Source organism: Bombus fervidus, chromosome 1 (assembly GCF_041682495.2).
Source record: "Bombus fervidus isolate BK054 chromosome 1, iyBomFerv1, whole genome shotgun sequence".
Lineage (NCBI taxonomy): Eukaryota > Metazoa > Arthropoda > Insecta > Hymenoptera > Apidae > Bombus > Bombus fervidus.
The window spans coordinates 21,674,259-21,698,861 of record NC_091517.1 but is presented as its reverse complement, the minus strand read 5'-3'; the positions used below and the strand labels follow the sequence as shown (position 1 = coordinate 21,698,861).

At 39.9% G+C, this 24,603-nt stretch overlaps 1 protein-coding gene and 1 long non-coding RNA gene across 17 annotated transcripts in view; one reads left to right on the top strand and one right to left on the bottom strand.

Moving 5' to 3' along the window:
- Dscam2 (Down syndrome cell adhesion molecule 2) overlaps positions 1 to 24,603 on the bottom strand; it is a 120,482-nt gene that overhangs the window by 63,185 nt on the left and 32,694 nt on the right. The window lies entirely within an intron of this gene.
- The window catches only part of LOC139990801 (uncharacterized), a 71,311-nt gene continuing 65,734 nt past the window's right edge, over positions 19,027 to 24,603 (top strand). For 2 of the 3 annotated variants that reach the window (XR_011800657.1, XR_011800661.1), the window contains exons 1-2: positions 19,027 to 19,195; positions 19,638 to 19,922. This is a non-coding gene — a long non-coding RNA (uncharacterized lncRNA). Of the gene's footprint in view, positions 19,196 to 19,637; positions 19,923 to 20,217; positions 20,559 to 24,603 lie in introns of those variants that run through there. The other variant, XR_011800660.1, reaches the window with a different exon arrangement.

Genomic DNA, 24,603 nt, shown 5'->3' with positions numbered 1-24,603 from the left:
CTATGTAATTAAAATATGCGTCGAAACTTTAGCACAGTATTTGGGTCTCTCTAAGGCTGAAACAATGTCATACGAAAATAAGAAATTCCTTTTTCGACTAGTGTTTCTTTCATAACGTCCTTTCCGTATATTTCAAGAATGACTGTCACCCTTACGAAATATTTAAATTGACTTGCGTTGACTTCGATATCGGTATGATCTTCTTAATTACAAATATTAGTGCTACTTGCTTTTGCCCTCCGTCCAAAAAAAAAAAAAAACAAATGTTCGTAATTTTATACGTGACAGTCACAATTATGAAATTTCAACGTAGGCGAAAATTATCAGGATCTCGAGGATAGATTCTAAAGCTGCGTTTCCACGATATTTTCCCTTCCTTGAAAATGTGAAATACGGTAGACGCTAAACTCTGGTCATATATGTACTTCGCTCACAGTTTGTACACATGTCCAACACGAATCACACAAAGACATATACGATCATACGTTCGTTTTATTCATCACAGTTTTCTTAACGAACTCAATTTCACCGGATACACAGCAGAAATAAATTCTGTACTTCACGATGGCCATAAACTTCCATATGATGTTATCAATTTATTTTTCCGCAAGGCGGGCATAATTCAGAAGAGGAAGTCATAACTTGATCCCCTGCCGTATAGAAAGCTTCGGTACACCGCTGTCCTTCGTCGTTTTCTTCCGGTGCGGCCGGCTCACCTGCAGGAGGTCTTATCTCGCAGCGCCAGCCATACTTCGGTTGCTCAGCTTACTCTCCGTTTCCATCCACTTCCACCCACCACTGTACGGCTCGTAGTACACACAATGCAATCGCGCATTCTGAGAAAAATTCCGAACAAGCTCTTTCTCCCGATGTTACGACGACACTGAGTGGCTTTTACTCCGCTTCCTATTCCAATTCCCATTATCACGAGGGCGCACGATGGGGATTATTTTGAGTGGTTATGCGTGTATGGATGTTTTGTATGTGTAGAGTGCGACGTTTTAATATCCTACGCAATTGTGTGGAAAACATTGTACAGTACTGGTCGCTATACACAGAACAATTGCAAAACTTGAGCGAGTCAAAGCTGACGAAATCAGTAGTGAAAACAATCACGTTTCAGACACTAGAACAATGGAATTGACAGAAATACGGCTGTAACGTTGAATTAATCTTGAAATCCGAGTCACGATTATACATGTAATCATTAACGTTTACGGTTTACCTATTTGTAAAATAGAATTAATTTTCTACTTCAATTGCGTGGATTCTTCAAGCAGCATGCACAGCGTACTATTCTAATTTTATGCGAACGCATGAATTTAGCGCTAGAATCGAGCTTGTCAAAACGACGCATTTTAGATTTGTTGTTTCTACGACTAAAAGCTTACAGTTAAAAGTGTCTTTACCAAAATTAACACTGACCTTTACCGGGATAGGAACGTAATATAATTTTTATCCAATCGCTTTAATCATAATCGTTTGTGTACAAATGTATAATTCGAGTTTTAAGATCTTAATACGGTAGGCTCACAGGGTACATAGAAATAGAAGATTCGTATAATACGAATTACATTTCTCATTCACATGCATCAAATCTTCAAAGTTCAATAACGTGTCAGAAATATAGATCTTGCTGAAGCTGCGACTGCACTCGATACCATTATTCCGAGTAACCCGTAACCGTGGAACATAAGTGCATTACCGCGTATTCCCCGTCCAATTTCCGGCTTTCCGTTGGAAAAATCGTTTATCCGTGCGTTTCCAGGCGTTCTCGGGGATATTCGACGAGGTTACGTACGACTTCACGATATACGTACGTACGAACGAGGTTTCTTCTTCGGGGTGGAAACAGTCTCGAGGGTCGGTCAACGTCTAACCGGGAAACGTCTTCTCCGCCGTTGCAACGCTTGGGGGGTTCATATCCCCTTTTCTTTCTTTAGTATCCCCTAGCACCTGCACTGGTGCTTATCTCGAGTCTCCAGGCCGCACCTAACGTGCTTCGTCTTCGTGTTCCCTTTTTACTTCGCAGCCTAGTTCCACCCTTGGAAGATTGCGAATTCGCAAGCCAATCGGCCGTAGCTTCGCGTTACGGACACGCGAGAACCGTTCTTAACTGGTATACGTTGCCATAATTCACGGTGTAATGGTTCGCAGGTGTGCCGCATCGGGACGTGTCGTCGTCTTGATTGCCGAGCGCCGTGTACACGATACTCGAATCCTCGTGGTGCTATTGAACACGCGATGTGACGTGTGAGGGAAGGGCTGTTAACCGTGTTGCTCTTTTGATAGACTCGAGATCGCTGCCTGATACCGAAGGAGCTGCTAGTTATCGCGTTACCGGAACGTGCTTAACTAGAAGCGCGTGTAATTGAATGCAAATACGCGTACAGCGAGGAGATGGTTTACGAAATAGTTCCGGATAAAGATGTTAAAACATAGAGATCGATGGTTGTAACTGGTTGAAGTAATTTGAGATTGTTGGAAGGCGAGCGATAGGATCGCGACTCCGTTTGCTTGTACCCTCACGTTTGCTTAAATTCTATCAGAGTCGTTTCGAATTCAAGTAGTAAAATATTCCTCTTTAACGCTTTCTTTCCATTAAATAAGCATTTCTATTTCTCAAGATTCAAAATTATCTTCAGACACGTACGCGTATCTCCGATTATTCTTCTGCAAAGAACGAGATATCCTCTTGATACATCCAAAAATTACATAACTTTACCGAATCACGTTTGCTCGTACCCTCAGCAATGTTCATTAAATCCTACCACCCTCAAGCTGTTCTCTAGCATTCAGAGTACATAAGAGATTAATTACGTTAGATAACCTTCTCAGATCCTATTCACCGCCATTTTTTGCCATTTTCGTTAAACCTACCTTCTCGGCAGGAACGCTCTTTCCTGTTCATGGTGTACAAGAGATTAATTATATTAGAGATTATCGTGCAAGCACCCCCCGAAACTCCTTATCAACAGGATCGACTGGCTGGTTGGATTAGCTTCGATGGTTCGGCGCGCTGAATGCGACGTTATCTCTCGCGGTGCAGTAAAATTGGCGGTGCTTTTTGGTGTCACGAGGCGTATAAACACGTATAAAGGTTACTCCTCGTGTAGATGGTCTACTACGATAGTCCCGGTTTAACGACGCCGACCCTTGGTAATAAGTGGCGTCCCGGGTAACTGCAACCACTGGCAACCAACGTACAGGCGGCTGCGTCTCTTATCGGTGGCGTTTATCTGCTTCGCTTGTGAATCAGTACATACGCGACAGCCATTCTTTACTTCTATTTAACGTCGCCGACAGACAAAACTAAAGAAAGCAAATAGGATTCTCGTTGAACGGAGAATATGTCATTCTGATTCACGTACGTACTCTTGGAGTAAAGGATATGCACGGTCATAAATCGAAGCATTAAGTGGACAGCGCTTAATCTAGCTATATCTAGGGCTTTATGCATCCTGGACAGGTGTAAGCACTCTTTTTAGTCTAAAGGGTCTTTAAAGTGGAAACATTTTGAATTTCAGGTTGCACATGTCATTTACGAGTAGACGTATGAATCTTCTGCTTAAAATCGCCCATTAAAATGTTATGGTATAACATAATCCTGTATCGCTTTTTACTTTACGACGATCTGTTCGATACGAACGTCGACTACAGGCAACAGCTGCCAAATATATTCTCGCGACCAAGCGTCGATTAAAGTTAACAATACGCTACGTAATCGCTTAATTACAATATATGTTTATAACGTAATATGAAACGTAGAAAAGATTAAAGACTCAAGATACTCCGATCCCAAGACATAACCAAGATTAATACGATGTAAAGCGGGTTACTCCATCTATTGCGACGCAAGAATCTCTTCCAACAGTCCTATTTTCCGTGATCATCCGGACTGAAGTTTCGGCGCGAGGTTTACAGTTAAACCAAGAGTTTCGACACTAATTACTACCGCCATAGATAGTAGTTAGTTAACGGAGGTTTAATTCCCTTTATCATTTTGCATTTAACGTAATATTCCATATCCGAACATTTTCCGCATTCAATAACGATAGGATAGTACTTTAATTAAGGAAGTATGATTATCCCGAAACTAGGACGTTCGTTCACACCGCGTTCGCACGTATAACGCTTTTGCTAGACATTTAATTGGCCAAAAAGGGAAAGCAAAGGAAAAAATAATGATCGAGCAAATTAATCGCCGGTGACACGTTTGGTGACCAGAGATCCGCGTATATCTTGTAGCAGAACAAAGCGAAATTGACAAACGGAGAAAGAAAGAAAGAAGAGCGAGAAAAGCGAAATAAATTCGGATTTGCGGTTCTAGAGCGAGCCGAGAGCCGGAAAACGGCGTTGCGTCTGCCACGCCGGAATTTCGTCTCGCTGAAAACAACCAGGAATTTCGGCGAACGATTGCGAATAGCCGGGAAATAGGGTGTACGTATAGTCGAGTTGCGTTTCATTCACGTTCCATCGTGAATTCCATTCTCGGTTAAAAGTCTCGCCGAAGCCGCGGCAGCCCGGAATCTCTCTCCGTGCACGGCCACGGATACAACGTGTTCGAGGGAGCCAGAGGAACGAGATCCGATGGCGGGCGCAGGACAGCGACTGGCAAAAACAGTGAGAGAGAAAGAAAGGAGGGAGGGAGGGAGGGAGGAAGAGAACGAAAACGAGAATGGCTGTGGAGTTGAATTGCGAGCCGCGGGACAGAAACGATGAAAGCTCCAACTTCATCCGCGTAACGATAATGGGGCAACAACGCCGGAGGAAAACAATATGTAAATCGTTCGTTCGCTTCCCAATCAAAGTCAGAATCCGCGACGCGAGCTTCCGCGTCTCTCTAACGACGCAATTTAAATTCCAAACGCAGCACCCTGAACTACTGCTAAGGTATATATCTTCGGTGGATGGAGAAAATTCAGTCGCGTTACGACGAACAGGAAACGGAAGCCACGTAGAAGGGACAGAGAAGTATCGGAAGAAAGGAGAAGATTAGGTCGGAGAAACGATCGAAGAGAGACAAGACTAGGGAAAGAGAGAGTTGGCGGAGTTGCGTTGGGCGCGAACTCGCGTCGAAGTGACTTTTGTAACTTCCGGTGATCTTACTTGTATCCTCCTTCCATTTACTTCGTGACTACCGTGTCTTTTCTCTTCTTTTCTTTCTTCTTTCTTCCAGGGATCTCCCTAGTGCATAAGCGATTCGAGCTCGCAACTCTTCTTATCCCCGTGCGCGCGTCAGAGTTCGACTAAGAATTGGATTTCATAGAAATGCATGAGTCGCTCGCGGGCGTGCATCGGGCAAAAACGAGACTGATCGCGCTACCCGTGTTTTAACGTTTTTCCGGAGATCGTAGCGCGCGCTATCGTATCTTGGATGACTTCGTCGATGAATATGATCCTAAAATATACGGTCCAAAGCTGATCCATCGTTTTCTGCAATTTTATCCACGACGGAAACGATGTTCTCCGTTTCAAGAAATACGATAGTTTCCGTAAATCGTATGGTGGACCAACGAAAATGTCATCCTCCCTGCGTTTCCACGACTGTGGTGTTCCGCTTTCGTCGTCGGGATTCGTACGTACGTTTGCAAAATTCGAACATATCAAACTAATACGTATGACGTTCCATCGTCCAGTGTTAACAAATCGTGTATTTATTCCGTTTGACAGGGGCACAACGCCGTTGACTACGGATTTCAATTTGAAATCCCAATTTACGGGCGACGGATAGAGGGACGGTGTACGTCAAAAAGAAAACCAAATGTAAGAGAAAAGGAATAAAAAAAAAAAAGAGAGAAAAAAATGCGAGTTCGAATCGGCCTGTGTACGTACGAGCCAGGCATGAATAATTCAACGGGGTTTGGCCCGTATTCTAAGGACGCGCTTGTGCATATGTTACGTTGCACGGTATGAGACCGGTTCGCGGATTCGCGGCGGCAAATCGCGTGCACCGTACGATTTCGACTGGTAATAAAATGCGAGACGCAGATGGGGCCCGCTTGTATTCGGCCATGTTTACGTGCGTCGCTTCCATTTACATAGGGCCACTGTATTTTTAGTCGAATCGATATCGAGGCGAATCGGACAAAGAGACACGAATGGGAAAACGTTTGAATTTTGCGCAAATGTTGACGATATCGATTTTCATATTAAATACGAGCGAAATGAATTATAGCATTATTGGATGAAGAGAAGAGGCGAGATCGTATATTGCATGTACGAAATTTCGAGCGCAGGGATTAGGTCAGAATTCCTTGTAGCTGAAACTACGCTAAGAACTTTTGTCTATACCTTTGGAAACTTTTATGCACGATTTTATGAGAATGTTGCGTACAAAAATATTTGTACGAAATATATTCATGTACGCATGTAGGTCGATTAAAGAGATTCTTCTAGTTTATCAAGTTATTTGTTTAACTTGTAGAAAATTTTTGTTGCAAATATACAGGATGTGTCACCTTCCATAACAGATGATGGAAACAAAAACATGGCTTCCATTTGTCTGTGTTGCTCAGTTTATAGCTATTTATCCGATCGAAAACTAGGTATATATATATAGGATACTTAGAGAGTGTGCTCAAAATGCCTATGTTTGGCTTGTACATAAATTTGTAGTTATTATACGTAACCGAATAAAAAAGAAAATACAACGATTCGTCTCATTTTCACTTAGAATTACGATTTGATTTTTTTTCTTAATTACCGATTCGATCAAGGTAGATCGAAATGTCGTGCGATCTATAGGATAGTAGCTTCTCAATCGTCCAAAAACTGCAAACATTTGTACATTTCATTCTGTATAAAGCGAGATAAGGAGAACGTGTCTACGCAAAATACAGTCCGAGCAGTGCGAAACACCCAATACAAATTTGATCATACATTTTCATATTTACGGGGCTCTTTTCCAGTCCATTGCATCCCCCGTGTCTCGTAAGTTTCTTTAACAAACGATTCTCTAAAATCGAATGAAAACAGCGCAAAATTCAAATCCCACCGGGGGAAGCGTCGCACGAGTCACAAGACAGCACGAACCCATACACTTCTTCTGCGAATGAAAACCAGCGTGCAAACGAACTTTACGCTCGCGCGATGCTCGCCTTTAGGAACGTGCAATTCTCGTAATCCGCTCAAAAGGAAGAGATACGAAAGTCAGGAACGAAAAGTTCGCGGGGGCGAAAATCGAGGCTGAGCGCGTCAATGTAAACGAGAGCGGCGTAAACGGAACCAACGAGACTTCATCCTCATCTTCTTCCTCTTTTCTTGGCCGGATCGTGGTCTGAATGTCCGAGCGAAGGGCTAATACACGGAGTCGCGCCGGCTCGACGTTGAAATATCGGCATATAAAGGCCCGTAATGTTCATAGGATGGTTGAAATTACCAGCTCGGCAATGGCGCGGAGGCAAGAGAGTGGGCTGACAAACGACGAAAAATTTAGCGGTAATCTCGAGGCCGAGCGGTCTCTGGACGAGGCAATTCCCTCGGCTGCCTCTACCGCGTGCCGTAGACGTTGCTCGCTTTATGTGCGCCTCTTTGACTCGCGCGCGCCAACAACCTTCTACCCTCTCGCGTACCTCCTTCGCCGCCCTCTTCGGTCGCCTGTCTCCATCCAGCGGTACTCCTCTTTCTCCTTCTAACACACTGGCAGCAGCCTCTACATCGGTTCAGCTTCAAGCTCGCCCTCCGTCGGTTCCTCGTCCTTTCATCTTTCGTGCCTCATCTTTCTCGTCCGCTTTTCTTCCGCGCCCGGACTGAAAGTCTGCGCCGTACAATCGCCGCGCGGAAAGTTTTCGTCTGGAAATTTCGACGAGGATGCCTTTCCGCCGCACTGCCCTATCCTACTCGCATCCGACGAGTCCACGGAGCTTGTTCTCTCTCTCTCTCCCTCTCTCTCTCTTCAACCTGCGGTCTTCCCAGCTATATCATCCCCGTGTCTCGACCCATCCCAACCACCCGACGCTCGAATAGATAGAGAAAAGGAAGACTTCGCGGGGAATAAATTTTTCGGCGATTCTCTCTCGTTCCGGCTGGCCGAGCCAACGACCACCACGCCGGAAGAATATTTTACGCCGACGGGGGAGACAGGAGGGGGAGGGGAGAGGAGGAGGAGATGCCGGGAGTGTGGGAGTGTGCTTGATGAAAATATTAGCGGGCGGCGTACGAAAAGCGAAGCAGCACCGGCTTCTTGCTGCTCGGGAAGCAAGAACAAAGATGGCCAGGGAATAATGAGGCGGCAGAACGACCGGAAATACCGGGCCTTGGCTTGTGAGCGGACGACAGAACGTTCGAAGCACATTTAACTGTGGCAAGACCCAACTTTTTCTCTCTGTGTCTTTCGCTCTTTCTCTCTGCGTCGCTGATCATTCCAAGGGGATGGGCTATCCTTTGTCTCCGAAGCGATACGGAGTCGGTTCCTCGCGCATGAATTATTTCGAACTTCTTGGAAATTTCCACGGGGCTCGTTCGCCTCTTTCTCTCTGACCATTTCTCCCTTCCAATCTCGCGAGGCTGATTTTACCTTCGAACGAATTCGCTGCAAGTATATTGTATATTGTATATCGTAGCTGCGCATCTTCCGGATCACGCAGGCCTGTTCGCCGTTTGATATTCCTTACGAGATTCATCGTACCAACGGAAAAGAAATATCTCGAAGAGAGACTTATCCATCGAAGAGCACGCGAAAGTCTGAGCGTTGTGTATGCGCTGTTCGTAGTCGGAAAAAGTAAATATAGACGCGTATATGGATAAATATACGTATGTATGAGGAGAGGGATAAGCCGTGAAACGGGAAACATCCTTTATATTTGATCGCAGGATACGTTTAGATCTATTTCGAAGGGAATTGGAAGAAAGAGAGCGTAACGGGAGAAAGGATGGCGAGAGATGTTGGATATGCTCAAATATTTGTATTTTCCAAATAATTCTTCGATTCGTACCGCAGATGTTTGCTACGTTTGACTCGGCTATTTGTTGCTGCTAGAAATATGATATAACGAATGGCTCAGAAAAAATGATAAATGGTTTTCGTTTTCAGGATCCAGGATTTCGTTTGAACAGAAGCGGACATGCAATGGAGAATCGAAACATTTATGGTATTATTAATAGAAACAGTTTATGGGATTTTGTTGTCTAAGAAATGGATGATGTAAATTTTATAAAGTATCGTATCAGTTGGTAGGGTTGCAACATTGAATCGAAACGCCATTCTCTCAACCGAGACTAATTTTTATAGGATTTAATGTACCTTATCGACTAACTAGTTTCATTATTCTAAATTTATAGGAATTATAATTAGTTCTAGAATTCCAGTATTCTCGGAACGGAGTTGTTTCTCTTAAAATAATTTTTGTATTACGACATTGTTCGTAAATTTACGTTTCCAGAAACTTTCGGAAGACTTTCTTCAAATATAAACTCACAAGGAGTTTACGAGATATATTGTTCGTGATGTCGTCAAGATATACCTTTTCCGTGGTTTTGATATTTTTATCACAAAGCTTCTCAACATTGAATATATGAAATCGACAGCTTTCTTTTCCTTTAATACGTGTTAAATATGTAATCGACTCGACAAATTCAAAGTTTAAAGAAACAATCTTTCGTATGATTGAATCCTCACGGTACATTTAAATTACGAGTAAAGAGAAAGTTCCAAATAAAAACATGAATATTAAATACGATATTTTCAGAGTCGTCTATTCCGGCTTTCAGTAAGAAAATATAAGCTTTCTCGTTGCCATGAAATGTTAACTGAAATAAATGTACACTTTGCTTGTGTTTCAAGGAATACGGGAAGATCATAGTCGAGCAAGAACTTAAAAGAACTCGGCTCCGTGCAAAAGTTCGTTCGAAATAATACAAAAAGCATACATAATTCTTCGTATACATTATAACGCGTTCCATCTGCTGCAGGATGGCTAGATTCGTTGGAATTTGCATTTACCATGAACTCTGGCAATGTTCGTTGGCAAAAAGCTTGTGAATTTATGCAGTACACGAAACCAAGTAGTCCGATTCTGGACAAATGTGCAATTACGTAAGAGCGAGCCTTTAAGTAGCAGAGAAAGGAAAATGAGCGATAAAAGAATAAAAGAAACATTGAATATAGACACGGATAGACTAGGAAGAATCGCAACGAGACGGTCGAATGCGTTTATACAAGCATCGACATACAGTGCAAGTGCATGGTAATTTGGACAAAAAAAAAAAAAAAAAAAAGAAAGGAAGAAAGGAGGGGATCGTGGTTCAGGACCCGCGAGGGAAATGTTTTACAGTATCGAGTTGATGCACCAACGATTCTATAGAACACAAAATGGTGGCTGTAGCGATAGTTGGAAAACTAACGGGAACGATGTATTCAGGTTTCGCTATATTTTCGCGATTCTACCTCTAACGAACAGACCGATCTGTAGCCGTAATTTATTTCCCTATGTCTGCAATATTCATGGAATTTTCCTGCTCAAAGTGAAATTCGAGAGAAACGGGGAAACATTCGTCAACAAGTGAAATCGATATTGCGTTGCGCACGGATAAAGTTTTCGATTGTAATGAATTTTATGTATACGGTTACGAGGTTAGAATCAAACAAAAGTTAGTTAGTACGAAGAGTATCGTGTTTAAAATTAGACAGATACAATTTCTTTCGATAAAAAATGTTTCACACGGTTTCAGCGTTCAGCCGTCGACTTGAGAACGGGAATAGTTTCGATGTCGTGCGATATAACGAAATATTATTATCCGCTGCAGTTATCGACATATCCGTATGTACAATATGCTCAGAATGTTTATCTTTCGAATTGAAAGCCCTTTCAAACGGAGCAACTGTGTCGTCTTGCACCTGTTGACTTCACTTTCTTGCGAGCAAACTTCTAGTCTCGTCTCTGATGTAATGCCATCCGTATAGACTTCCAAACGATGATAGACTGTTTGATTTTGAACGCGAAACTCGTTTAAACTCGATCAGCTTCATAACTGTAAAATCGTTCGCTTTTATGCAACGATATCTGAAACTTATCTCATTATCTACGTATACGACCGAAGAATCCGGTTAATACGAGACACTTTTTATTATCGAAGGGACCGCTGAGTGTTGGTGCGTATAAGTACATTGCTCGAAATAAAGGACAGTATTCTGTGCTACTTTGAGTTTCATATCTATTGCTTGTATTTGTACATTTTTTTGAGCGATTATCTTCAAGTCGATTTATAAAAATATCAAACGAGTAACTCGTCAAACTCTATCAAACCTACATTATTTTTTTCCGCTTTCATTTGCTTGGTTGGTTAATAGAACTGTTCATACTAGTGATCTTCTAATTATCTTAATTATAAAAGAAATGACGATGGCAAGAATCCACAGTGTCAAAGTGTTCTACAACGATAATAAAATCATGAATGTTTATACAAATTCATATTTTTATGAGGATAACTAAAGAAACATGGTCAAGATAGACGTTTCATCTACCTACTGTATATGCCATATATCTCTACTCTGATTATTAATTATCATTCAAACGTACACATTGTATGCATTTTTCTTTGAATTTCTCACTAAAGCACAAATATCTTCGCTCTAACGATAATCGTAGGAACAAGCGTATTACGAATAACATGCAGGAGTATCTCGCCGCAAAAAGTTACACGAGCCTTTGCGTCTGAAACACTAATCCAGCGATCGCAATGGAAGCAAGTACCGTATTTCCTAAGACATCCTCTGCCCTTTTCCTTCCGTCTGCTTTATCCAGAAGGTATACGGTGTTTGTTTGTACTCGTAGTCTCGTTAGAAGTACGCTTGAATACTTCTAACAAGGAACGAACGAGGGGAATGAGGGGATAGACCAGCCAAGGTAATCCAAAATATATTACCAGGGCTTTGTACCTTTGTACCTTCCGCAAGCTATCCCTGGAGGGTGGTAGTGTACGCTCTCCCCACCAATCTCTCTTGCTCGCTCCTCTCTCCTCCCTATCGCTTTTCCATCGCAGCATCCCTCTTTTTTCACCGTATTTTCGCTATTTCTCTCGCGCCCTTCGCCGGTCCCATCCCCCTTTTACGCTGGAGTTATTACCACGCCAGGGCCGAGAACCGCAAGCTCCACACGCATAGATAACGGCTTGGCCGCGCTCGAAATGAATTCGAATCGCGCAGAATTTAAAAGCCCGCAGGTGGAACGCGTATGTGGTGCGCGCATCCGCGCGCAATTTGCACACGCGAAACGCGAACGGATCATACGTGCAAACGCGTACGTACCGGAAAAATATCTAGCGTTTTCAGGCAAGAATTTCGTTGTGTTCGATTTTTTATCACCCCGGCCAGCCGCCCGTCGCACGTGCGTCACGATGAATAATCGATGCAGCCCGAGATTTTATTTCCTTCGACAATCATCGAAAGCTATCTGTGTTTCTTACCGAAACGAACCGTTTATCATGTAGGCTAGAAAATTGTGCGGAAATGACGTCGATGAGTAGAATCACGAAAGCGACATCGAAAGAAAGAGAAGACGGTTAAATGGATTTGAACGATAAAAATTTTTATACGAATCGCAAGGGAAATCTCGGTGAGCGAGCGAAAGATGTCCGCATCGGTCGTAAAGTTAAACGAAGTTACATTCCCAGGCAAATAGCCTTTTTTGTCGGACGTCTAGCCTAGTCGTTAAGGCTGATCCTATCCGTTTAACGTTACGATACATGCGCTACGAAAACTAATTGAAGCGCGACGCTACAGCAATATTGAATACTACACCCAGTCTGACCAGCTAGTATTGATTAACAATTAAACGTGTCACGTTATATAAACGTGCCCGCCGCTCGCGGCTGCTCTATGCGTTCTTGAAATTGCTCTCTTAGGGTGGGTCGGTCAGTTCGATGAACCTTTCCCTGATCATATATCTCCTGTCACGAACATTTGTTTTTTTTTTTTTTTGTGCATCTTCTGCTACTGTGGCGGCTTAGTTATCCGACCGCAAAATGTAAAACTGTGCCCCTGTTGTGCTACGTATCGTTTATATAATACGTACAGATCGTGCGCAACGACAAAAATTTACTGCTAATTACTTTTCACCCCGTCTACAGACGCGTAGATCGTAGATAGATGGGAAGTATTCGCGCTCGAATGACGCTACCCGATCCGACGATATTGAAATTAATTAAACCTCGGCACTCTTAATTAAATCAACGTTCCATGGGGAAAAAGGGATTGTCTTTGAGGCACAAACGGGTACCCGTTCTCCCATTAATATATCGTACGATGATATTTGATTTCACCGTTGACCCAGTTTGGCGCCAAATTCTCGCGACCTTTGATCTCTGCCAAGCGTTGTAGTTTACAGAAGACTGACCAAGGCACGATGGAATTTCACGTTTTAACTTTTCTTTTTTGCTTTTTCCGTCTTTCATTCTTTTTCATCCCTTTTTTTTCGTTCCGCCCAATGGCGACGGATGCAATGTCCTCCTGCTCTAGTTGCCCCACTAACGTATTCTCTCATTTTTGTTCGAACGGGCGAATTAACACGGCAGACTGGGTGGAAAATTGTGCCGCATGGGCCGAGTGTTAACACTTTGCGGCTCTGCTATCTGCACGTTCCCACTCTTTTCGGCATCGGTTATTCGTTTTACAATGTTTCGAGCTTCCGCGAAATAAGCAACGTGTCTGTAAAGAAATGTCTATTCGAACAAATCGTTTGTATGTTGCATAGTAATAGAACAGATGAGACGAAAGGCGAATTCATTTGTTTTTTACGTCAAAGAGCAGAAAACGCTTCGAAATTGCTCGTCTGAATAAAACGTGTGAAACTCGTTAAGAACTGTTCGAGGATTATAGTTTTCGACACGTATTAGCCATTGATTGTTACTCCTCTTCTATTCTTCCCGCTGGAAAAGTGCTTTCGAGCCACTTCGAATTACCGTGATGTAGGTCAACGTGTACCTATCAACTTGCACACGCTTTCCTATTTCGCTTGTTATCTAGAGTACGACACTGTGTGTGCACGAGAGTGTCTAAAGTAGCTGTTTCGATATTTAGGAGCCTGAATGTATTGTGAAATACGAAGACACAGGCTACTTTGCTATTCGAACTATTAACTCTTAGGTATCGCGACAGTTGTTACTGTTTCATGAACGTTATTGAATATGCTTAAGCATCTGTTCATTCTCGAAATTTTTTGTAAACTAATCCTAGTGATATTAAGAATTTAATAATCGAGAAGCTCCAACGAGATAGATTTATCCCTTTATATACTTATATTCTTTTATAAACAATTTTTCCAGAAATCTGCTCAAATATACAGTGTTTAATAGTTATATTATACCTTTTATATTTTGGAAACGTAAAATTATAGTTGTATGGTAAATTCTCTACGATAATAATGCATTAAATTGCATTAAATACGTATAATTCAACCGCATTTGCATAATTATTATTGAAATGTTTATTTCCATCGAACATTCCGGTACGAAAGTTAAAACGTAATTAAAACGCACGATTAAATTTTAGAAGGTATTCAAAATGTAATTACGATTTGAGGTAGCTATCTTAAAACTGATTACTTTCATCCTATAATCGGTAATTATACGGAGAAACTGATACAATTTATTCGTTCTATTTGCAATGTTAGCTGTTACTCTCGAAATTGAGCAAGCTTTCGCAGCGCAATAATTGGAACAGTAAACCGTTTCAAACAGCCTTTGGCGAATCGCAATTAGCGTGTTCACAGTCCCTCAGGCTTTTCTTACCTCAAAGCGCGTGGTAAGAGCGTGAAATGAATTTCATAACTTTACAGCGAACGCTGTAAATTGAACAAATGAGCGTTTACATTCATGGATGCTCCCTATTTATAGTGCATTAAGATAGTAAATATTATCGGATAAATACCTTCGCGAGTAATTACCTACACTTAATGTTATATGTCTAAATATGACATGCGGGACAAATGTATATATTGCAGCAATAACGGGCGCATAATATTTGGAAATTATATACGACCGAATATACGATGCAATTTAATATGTAGAATACAGATTTTGTATGACTAACAAAGAAGGAAACTGTTTTTTAGAAGTTACACAACAGTACTAAATTTTTTCAGGCGTGCAATAAAGTTTAAAAAGATTTGTTTAGGTATATGTTAAAATAAAAATAACTTTTTAACACGAATGATCTGTTTCCATATTATAAAAATTGTTATAAATTACTTAAAAGATTTCATCAATTTTTTAAGTTTAATTTAATTACTTGTGGAAATATTTGTTTTAATGAATATTACACGTTGCTTTATCTTTGGACTTGGAGATTTGGAAACGTGAATTTCAAAGATTGTAAATATATGTATGTATAATCGATTAAAAAGTGAAGCTGCATTCGAGCAAGAGATAAAAAGGAACGAAAAAAGAAATATTTCACGCTTGGTATGAATTTCCACATTATGAATTTTATATTTGTTGCTTGAAATATTACTCGATTGACCTACCATATATCCAACGTATTCTGTACGTTAGAAACTTTGAAATTTTATCAATTTCTACGATAAATCGAACACTACGAGACAGTGTCGCGGAACTTTTTATTGTGAAAAATAATTCTCAGGATGGTTAGCACGGAACCGTGAGTTTTGTCAGAAACAGGGAACTATTTCGTGAATTCATTCGAGCGGATATCTTTACGTGTTTTCCCCTCTTTCTTTCCCTTCTGCAGCGATCACATTCGCCCTTCCAATCTGCCCTCTTGCCACTTCTCGTTTCTTTCTGCTAGGTTCACGATATATTTCACGGGCTGAATACGAACCATGCCCGCGTTGGAATCCTCGTGACGTTGGTAAACGTTGAGTCTTCGACATCAAAGAATATTGCTCCCTTCGCTCGACGTATTGCTACTACCGCACCGACGACAACCCCTTCTGTCCACGGCTACCTTCTCAACAATGACCTTCCTCTCTTTCTCTCTCTCTCTCTCTCTCTCTCCCTGTCTTTCTTCCTCTCATTCTTTCGCTCTTTTGTTTCCTTCGCGTAGGTTTTGCTCAAAGAAATGCTCATTCACCGGCATTTTACCATTACCGGGATCGTTCACCGACTCAGAGGTTAGGCGAACCAGGCCGTTTTCAAAATAATACAGCCATATGTATATCGCGGGTATATTTTTATCGGTCGATCAGAGCGCTCCATCGATTCGTCGCAACTGAGGCGCAAAAGCTTCGGCGTGAAAGAGAACGAGAGAACTAGAAGGAGTTAGAGGAAGAGAGACGATAACGAGAGATCGAAGGAGAGACGAAGACGCAAGATGAGAAACAGCAATGAAAAGAGAGAAGAGTAGAGGAGACCGTGAAGAGCAGGACAGGGAAGGTCGAGAGAAAGGGTGAAACGGGGAAGGAAAAGGAAAAGAGAGAAAGAGGTTCGCCCACGCCACCCACGGTAATTATCGAAGGCGGGGTTGTCGACCTCTTTTAGTCCTGCCTGCTTGGACTTTTACCGGTGGTGGTTGCCTCGAGGATGGTGTTCATCTCAAAGAGAGGTATGCACGTAGCGGGGCGATATCAGAGAGATAGTTAAGCGTGTACCACCGGACGAGGTTTAATAAAACCGCCTACCCTTTACACCGCCTGGATCTACACGACAAATACCAGGCTGCACGCAATAAACGAAACTGAGAAAAAGTTATCTGTGCGTTGTTATGTACGTTCGACGCAAGCGGTCGGGCTTAACGCGTCCTGCGTGTAAGTATACTTTCGGGGATAATTAATCGTGCCGATGTTGGACCCAATAGACGTCCGCGCAATCGTTATCGGTTTTCGATTCGGATGAAATTATACGGTTTGTATTGAATCGTGGCCGATAGACGATCGAAATTAGATAGCCAGGAGTGTGTACCGGCTTCCACGGTTGTATTCTTTCTATTCTAATAAATGGTACCCTTCCCTGTTCGCTTCGTTACGTTCGATACGCTTTATTAATCAGTGCACGTTAATGGATTCATGGAAGGTAATCATTCGCCATGATATAAGGATGTAGACATCGCTAGCTAAAAATTTTCGAGAAATCGAACCAGCTAAAACAATGACCTATTTAGGCATCCACGTGATACGCCCTTGATCGAAGCTTGTATATCGATATAAATTAGTTTTATATCAGCGAAAATTTGTTTGAAAGTTACTCAACGATTTCCGATATTATTTCCGTTTGATTAATTTATCTTCGATGCTTTTACTTTCTGCTTCACTTATCTGAATAGCATGAATGGAACTCAAAGTCATCAAACGTTGTTATTTCCTTCGCGCAACATCGATTCATAATTTCGAGAACGCTTATGGGAATGAAACGTATGGATAAAGTCAGATTCAGGAAAAAATCTGACGCTTTCGAGATTTCTATCGACTCTTCTAACTACTAACGAGCCAAAACTTCTCTTTTCTGCTTGTCGAACTGGAACACTCTAAGTCTCCCCCTCCGTGGCTTTTTGCCCTCCTTTTTCTGGATTCCGCTATCCCGTCCTCATCCCCGGAGATTTTTTCTCCTTTTCCTTTTTTTTTTTTTTTTTAACGAAGAAGAGGAAAGTCGCCGGAAGTTCCGGCAACTTTGCCACGGCTCAACGAGTGGAGTCAATTTTTCATCGCTTTCAGTTGCTCTTTCGACGAATAACAGAGGGAATGTCCGCGGAGTACCGGCGAGACTTATTTTCGATCCGCAAAATGTTAAAACTTTTATTAATGGCCCATTCATTTTTATAAAACTTTTTACAAACTAAGCTTTGTTTCTAAGTTACAGGCTAGGTTAATTATTCTACAAAATTGCTATGTTGCTGAGGAAAATATTTATGTACAGATGCTGACCAGAAGATTAACGCGAGACAACAAGAAAACTGTTCTCGACAAGTTGAAATTATGAAAATGATATCGCACTTGAGATGATACAATGTAAAGCTGGGTAATTTTTCTACACAGAGTGTACATATACTGTATATATATATATATATATGTACAGTAATTATATTACTATTTATATATGAAAATTATTAAAATGGCTTTAATACAAAATAAAGTCAAATAATTCTTTTAGATAAAATTCTGCATTGTGTTATTGTCTATTTATATGAATTGAATATTTCATATATAGAAAACGTAACATGTGTGTGTTGATATTAGTGGTGTTTGCTAATATTTTATGTTATGTATATTTGTATATGTTCACTCAACCTTCGTATTTCGCGGAAATTTATTTCAATTTCATTAAATAATACAATACCAATAAATTATGATATATTCAAATGTTTATGGACATGTAAATATAGGACATCGAAAATGTGTGTAAAAAAAGGATCCAGAGGCATTCGCGTTTTTATTCAAATGACCAACACATAACCTCTTTTGGTAGTCATAAAGTAATATAAATTAGCATGGAGATAATTCATGAGATGAATAATGTGAAAAGAAATAACGTATTTTACTCACCAGTCTGGTGTTCAACTCACTGTTGTCTGCTTAATTTTTCATTGCAAATAAGTAAGTAGGCACATATAAGCACGTAATGTTATACAAAAAGTCCGGAAATTTGTTTATAACGTTTGAGAATTAACCGATCGGATGGAATATATTAACACAGTTTAGAAAATTTACCAATATTTGAAACGAAATTAATTAATTATTTAATACGCACAACTACACAAAGAATCACTCCGATTTGTTCAAATTATAATACTTGAATCTTAATACGACAACTTTCTCAACCAATAAGAGTCTAATACCAATCAGAGAGTTGTATTTGTTTGTACGCCAATTACGGAAAAGAGTTTAGATTAATATAAAAAATTAATGCATTTATAATGCATTATTATGCGCATATAAATAATCACTTTGAATTATTTAAATTATTCAAATTATTCAAATTACTCAAATTATGTGAATTTTGATGACCGATTTCTTAACCAATGAGGTTCTCTACCAATCAGAGAGCTGAGTTTATTTATACGACCAATCAGAAATATTTTCATAAATGCTTAGCTAAGTAATAGTATATGTTCATATAGGTACCAATGGTAGTTGTTTTTACAAGTTTGGATGTATTTGATATTTTGAAAGCGTAGATATTTTCGCGGAATTATAAACAGTTTACAGTCTTAAAAAGTATCCTAATAGTGAAATATTGTCAAATTACGATCACGGACAAAGATTCGTTTCAACGACGGTGAGAGAGAATCTTCGGTATCTCCTCAGAAGTATGTACATTTACCTTGAAATTGCATCGACAATAGTGGGTTTGCATCGATCGAATACACATATTGATTTGTTTGCAGTAAACGTTGCCTATCGTGTTAATTCGTTGACAGAAACACAACTAAGAGTTTGCTATTCGTGAGGTGTATAATTCTCTCGAGTAATATGGATACCAGTTATTTGCACAGTATTTGATTCGTAATGTCCATTTGCATCATTTAATTTACTAATTATATATTCGGCCTAGAGCGTAAATTACACGCGGTAGATAAAATAACACTAATATTGATTTTACATTATTTAACTGATTTCAAACTTTCGTATTCGTGATAAAATATAACAGAAAAGTAATGACGCTCTACGTGTGTGGTGTGGTGTGGTGTGGTGTGTGTGTGTGTGTATACGCGTATATAAAACGAATTTCTGTATGTTGACACGATTCAGGTCCAACAAGACTCGTCGTTAAATGCGAGATGAAAAATGAAGCGATTTCATCGTGATATATCGTGAGCAATATATTGCGATTTGTTCCTTGCAATATCCAATTTTTTATCAAATTTTATTGGGACAATGTTATCGTCAGACGAGTTCGTTAAGGAGAGATAGAAGAGGATGGCTTGATTACTAGATGATCATACAAGAGCGAGAAGGATAATAGTCGAGAAAAGTGTGGAAATGCTGGAAGCGGTGAAGAATGGAGATGAATTGCTGTGCACATCCTAGTGGGGGGTAAGTAAGAAAGCAACAGAAAATATCAATTGCCTTCTATCTCTTTGTTTCGTCCCGTCGTTCTTCCTCTAGTTTCTCATTCTAGATTTATGTTAACGGTTGCTCAGGCTATACGGATACGTATTTGCTCGAACGACAAAGTATCTCGAGTCACGTAATTTTTTAAAATGACTACTAGATTTCACTTCGAGTATCTTAATAAATAAAAGAAACAATTTACTTATATGCGCGTATGGTAATTCACATTTTTAATTGAAACGCGTATCTTGTTGAAAATATACACGTTGATTTTTAGCTATATACTATAGGATAGAACCAAAGGGATGCGATCCACTATGAAAGGAGAGATAGTGATGATTTATGTACGCCATGCAGGTTCAATTTGTATCACGTCAGGTTTTACCGACTGAGGCGTGTAGATACGTGGACAACTGAATTATTGTTCGAACTAGAGTCGAGATATTTATAGATAGAAATAACTGAAACGATACGTACAATCGAATCAGAAAGATGTTAAACGAGTGTCTTGTTCAATTTTGTGATCTTTATTACCGTCTTTTTCCCAGTCGAATCTTTCTGTTGTCGACTTTTTATTTTGAAACATCTTGTTCTGAAATATGTATGTCTAAGGTTAGAATGACACGTATGCACATATGTATATACGTACGCTATGTCTTTTTCGGTACATATATTTCAAATTCATGTTTCTCCCTTTTTCTACTTATGTCACTCGTTACTTAAATATATTTCTCGACATCTGTTGCAGTTTCTGATGTATAGTACAAATAATACAAATGTCAATATTATTTTGAAGGTTATGTTCTTATCCTGCACTATCCTAAATATTTAAAATCAATATTTATTTATTTACTCCTCCGCAACATTTAACACGCTTATACAGATTCCATTCGTTAAATTATTATTTATCTTGCATTCCATATATTCCAATTTCGCGATATTTTGTACAGAGAGAAAAAAAAAACATACACTCTCTTAAAAGCTTAAAACGCTTATTATATCTCTCAAAATTGGCAGAAACATAGGTAAATCATATTGTAATAATTTATTTAACTCGATCATTTAAAATTACTAAATACGAAAGATTTATTAAACACAGAAGATACACTCTAAGACTTTTGTGCCAGAGTGTACGTAAAATAGGAAAGGCACGTTGTCTCGAATCGTAAAAATTCATTATCAACTGCAACAAGCACCCTATTCGACGATATCGTCCGTGAATTCATTTTCCCCGTGTTCCACGTATCTTTGGATTTAACCGGAGGCCGTGACGTGAATGCAGAACTGCTCAGGAATCTCTGAGCTGACTCGGTTCGGATAGGATTCGCAGTTTTGGCGTGGAGCCCGTTGTTTAAAGGAGTCCAAGTGGTTGAAACAGGAGCTCGTGCCACGCTGCTCGGACAATATTACTTCTCATGGAGTCGAGAATTTGCCGTAGGCCGTAGGTAACGTCGTGCTAATTCGCAGACTCGCTCCGTCGACGAAAACGGAATATTACTGTCTGTGGTCCATGTTTCTCTCGGTATTTGAATTTGCGTCGTTTCAACGAATGTCTGAATGCGTATCAGACCGTATTAAAGACACGTGTCCCTTGCTTAAATGTGGTGCAACGATAGTTGCAATTATAAAGGATATGAGCTGGAAAAGTGGTTACTGTTAATGCGATCGTTTAGTGCTGTGCACGCTTCAATTTATTTATTAGTTTGAATCTTTTTCAAGCGCTTTTTGATTTTTTAGTTTCTTCGGAATTTAATAATATTGGAATCTCTTGTTAAGATCGATCTCGTACGAAATTAGAGGAATCGTGTACTAGTTCCTAATTTTTATTTTAACTTTTAAATCGAAACTTAAAGTTTTAATATGATGTTCTTATTGTGATAAATTGTAGAACATAGCGATTACATTGCCAATAGAGTTAGTGAGAGATTTTGTTTACTAAAGAAGATTGTAGAAGAATACTTCACTAAAAATATTTACAGGGAATTCCATTTTTAGTGTGTAGCGTATGTTGTAGACTCAGTTAAATATTGCAGTTATTTCTAACAATTAATCTTTCCATGTCAACAATCCATTAACGTTTCTTTTTCCTATATTCTTTTTATAGGGAAGGATATTTATTATACATACGTATATTGTAATTTTTTATCTACTTCGCTTCTAACTTAATAAAATTTACGTTTACCAGAGTCTCAAACAATTTTAAATATTAAATCCAGCAAGATTACCATCATGATTAAACATAGTTTATCAATGACAAGATTAAATTCATCTTCTAAAATTAAATTTTTCATTTATATTGTCGGATTTTTTATTTATTTAGAATGGATTAAACAGGAAACGATGCTTATTTAACGTGAGCTAAATAGAGTAATGTGCTATAACTAAGGCAACTAAATAGTTAATTTACAACTCTCGTCACCACGGTTCTAACGCTCTCTCTCACGCGGACCATCCTCCTCAACAACGCTGACAACATTCTCTCTGACGACGTTGACAACACTCTCCGACAACGTTGACCACACTCTGACTTCTCAACTAGCTACTGCCTGTTAATTCGTCCTTCTCCCTTAAGCATCCCTTTGTCTTTTCTCATAGCCCCACCACGTACATGTGACATCGACCACACCTTAATCTACATCGGAGATAAAACTTCCTCCCGGACCTTCGGACTCTTTTGCACACGCCATCACCTTATCATCATAACCTACACCGAGCCCCTCAACATCCCCAAACCAAAACATATATAAACCGAGACTTCAGCAAGCTCAGGCAGTTCTTGTTCAGGCTTTTTCTGATACAGTATATGATACTATCTCTGTAAGACTATTGCAATCATTGAATTTATAATGAAGCTTGATAAAAGAAAGTTAAGAGTTGAGCTACGGCTCAACCTTCTTTTTTTACAATCTAGGTCACAAGTTTACGTGACATAGCGTTCCGCAACCGTCTGCGGCCATGGTCACACCTTTCTTCCGCGTAATTATTTGTCTGAAGGATCGACGACACATTGATGGACCGCTCGGTCCATCGAAGTTTCCAGACCCTTTTGGCCTGTCGGCATTTAGACTTTCTCGCAACATTGTCTATGGTTCACCCGACATTTCTTAGGCAATTTGTCCACGATACTACAATATTTACATATTTACTCATACAAAAACGTATTTCTAGTTTCCAGAGTGCTGTTAATTTTTTTTAGAATATACATAGATATCGCTGATAATTCGATACGAAAGTCGTTCTAAATATTCAAACATTTTACTAAACAGCGAAAACTCGTGTAGAAATTCCACCGGAAGTTTCATGTAGAATTCGCTACTGTTGTCCGCATAGACAAAAAGTTTCAATGAAATGGAATTTCGTACCGAGCGTTTGCCACATGCTCCCAGTTCCAGACACTGAAATACTTTTCTATATTAAAATATAAACGTCGTATGGTTCGTTATTCGCATATTAATACTCAGGTTTCTGATCGAAGCTTCTCTCTGGTGGTAGCGAATAAAAACTCGTCGTTATCGCGGTGGTTCGAATTTTACGCCAACCATTGATATAATCGAGTCTATTCAGTCTGTGTAACAGACCATATCGGTCGTACTCGCAATGAAATCATCTCGTCGAACTTACCGCGCATTGAATCTTTTACCGCGATAAGAGCCATGAACATTGAAGTACGAGTGTCGACCCTACATACAGTACCGAGTGCTATAAAGCATAATTGCGGAATCGGAAATAAAAGTTACCCTAGCAGACGCTCCGAACTTCGAGTTATCTGTACAAATATACAAGTCAAGTATTAAGCTCTTTCTATTCGTCCATTGGTAAATTCAGTTCAAAAGAGATATGGTCTTTTTTCCTTTAAATAAGAGCATAAAAAATGATTACACATACGTAACAGAAATTAACGTTATGCAAGAAATACGTTAAAAAGTGTGTACCTTTAAAGCGCAAACGTAGATCTCTCGTGTCTGATACGTTTTCCAGTAACAGTCTTTACAAAGAACCGAAGAAATTCATATGTGTTCGATCATTTGAAATTGTGGTCATCGTACAATCATGGACATATTGCGTCTATTGCAAATAGTAAAACATACGAAATGTACGTTCGAAGATCACGGAAGACCTAATTTAAGGGTTAATTAACTGATTTAATTGAAAATTTAGAAGTTAGAAAACAATATAGGCTTACATAAAGTATAATCAGGAAACTTTAATTAGATTATACAACAAACTTCACGCGCTTTCGAGGCTTTCGAGCTCTAAAAGAACAATTTTTCGCCGTATCAAAGTTTCCCTTTGTCTCTTCATTTCATAGTCTCGCAAAAACGCGTCGTTTTTAATATCCACCCCATGGATCCCGAAAAGAAAAAAAAAAGGAAAGGAAAGACACGAGCATACCATGCTAACAAAGACGAACCAGATACGAATTCCTGAAATTGCTCGCGTACTATCATGACAAAGTTGCCTTTGTCTGGTCCGCTCGCTAAATCGGTAGTCGTCGATCGATAAACGGGAAATTAAGACGCGAAACGAAAGGTTAATGATTGTGTATAGTGCATAGTTTATATCGAGAAGCGACTCGAACGGCGATTGTATAAGGGCTGCGAGAGTTTACTACGCGAAACGCGACAGGGCCCGCGAGCGATCGGACAATGACATCTTTCAGAAC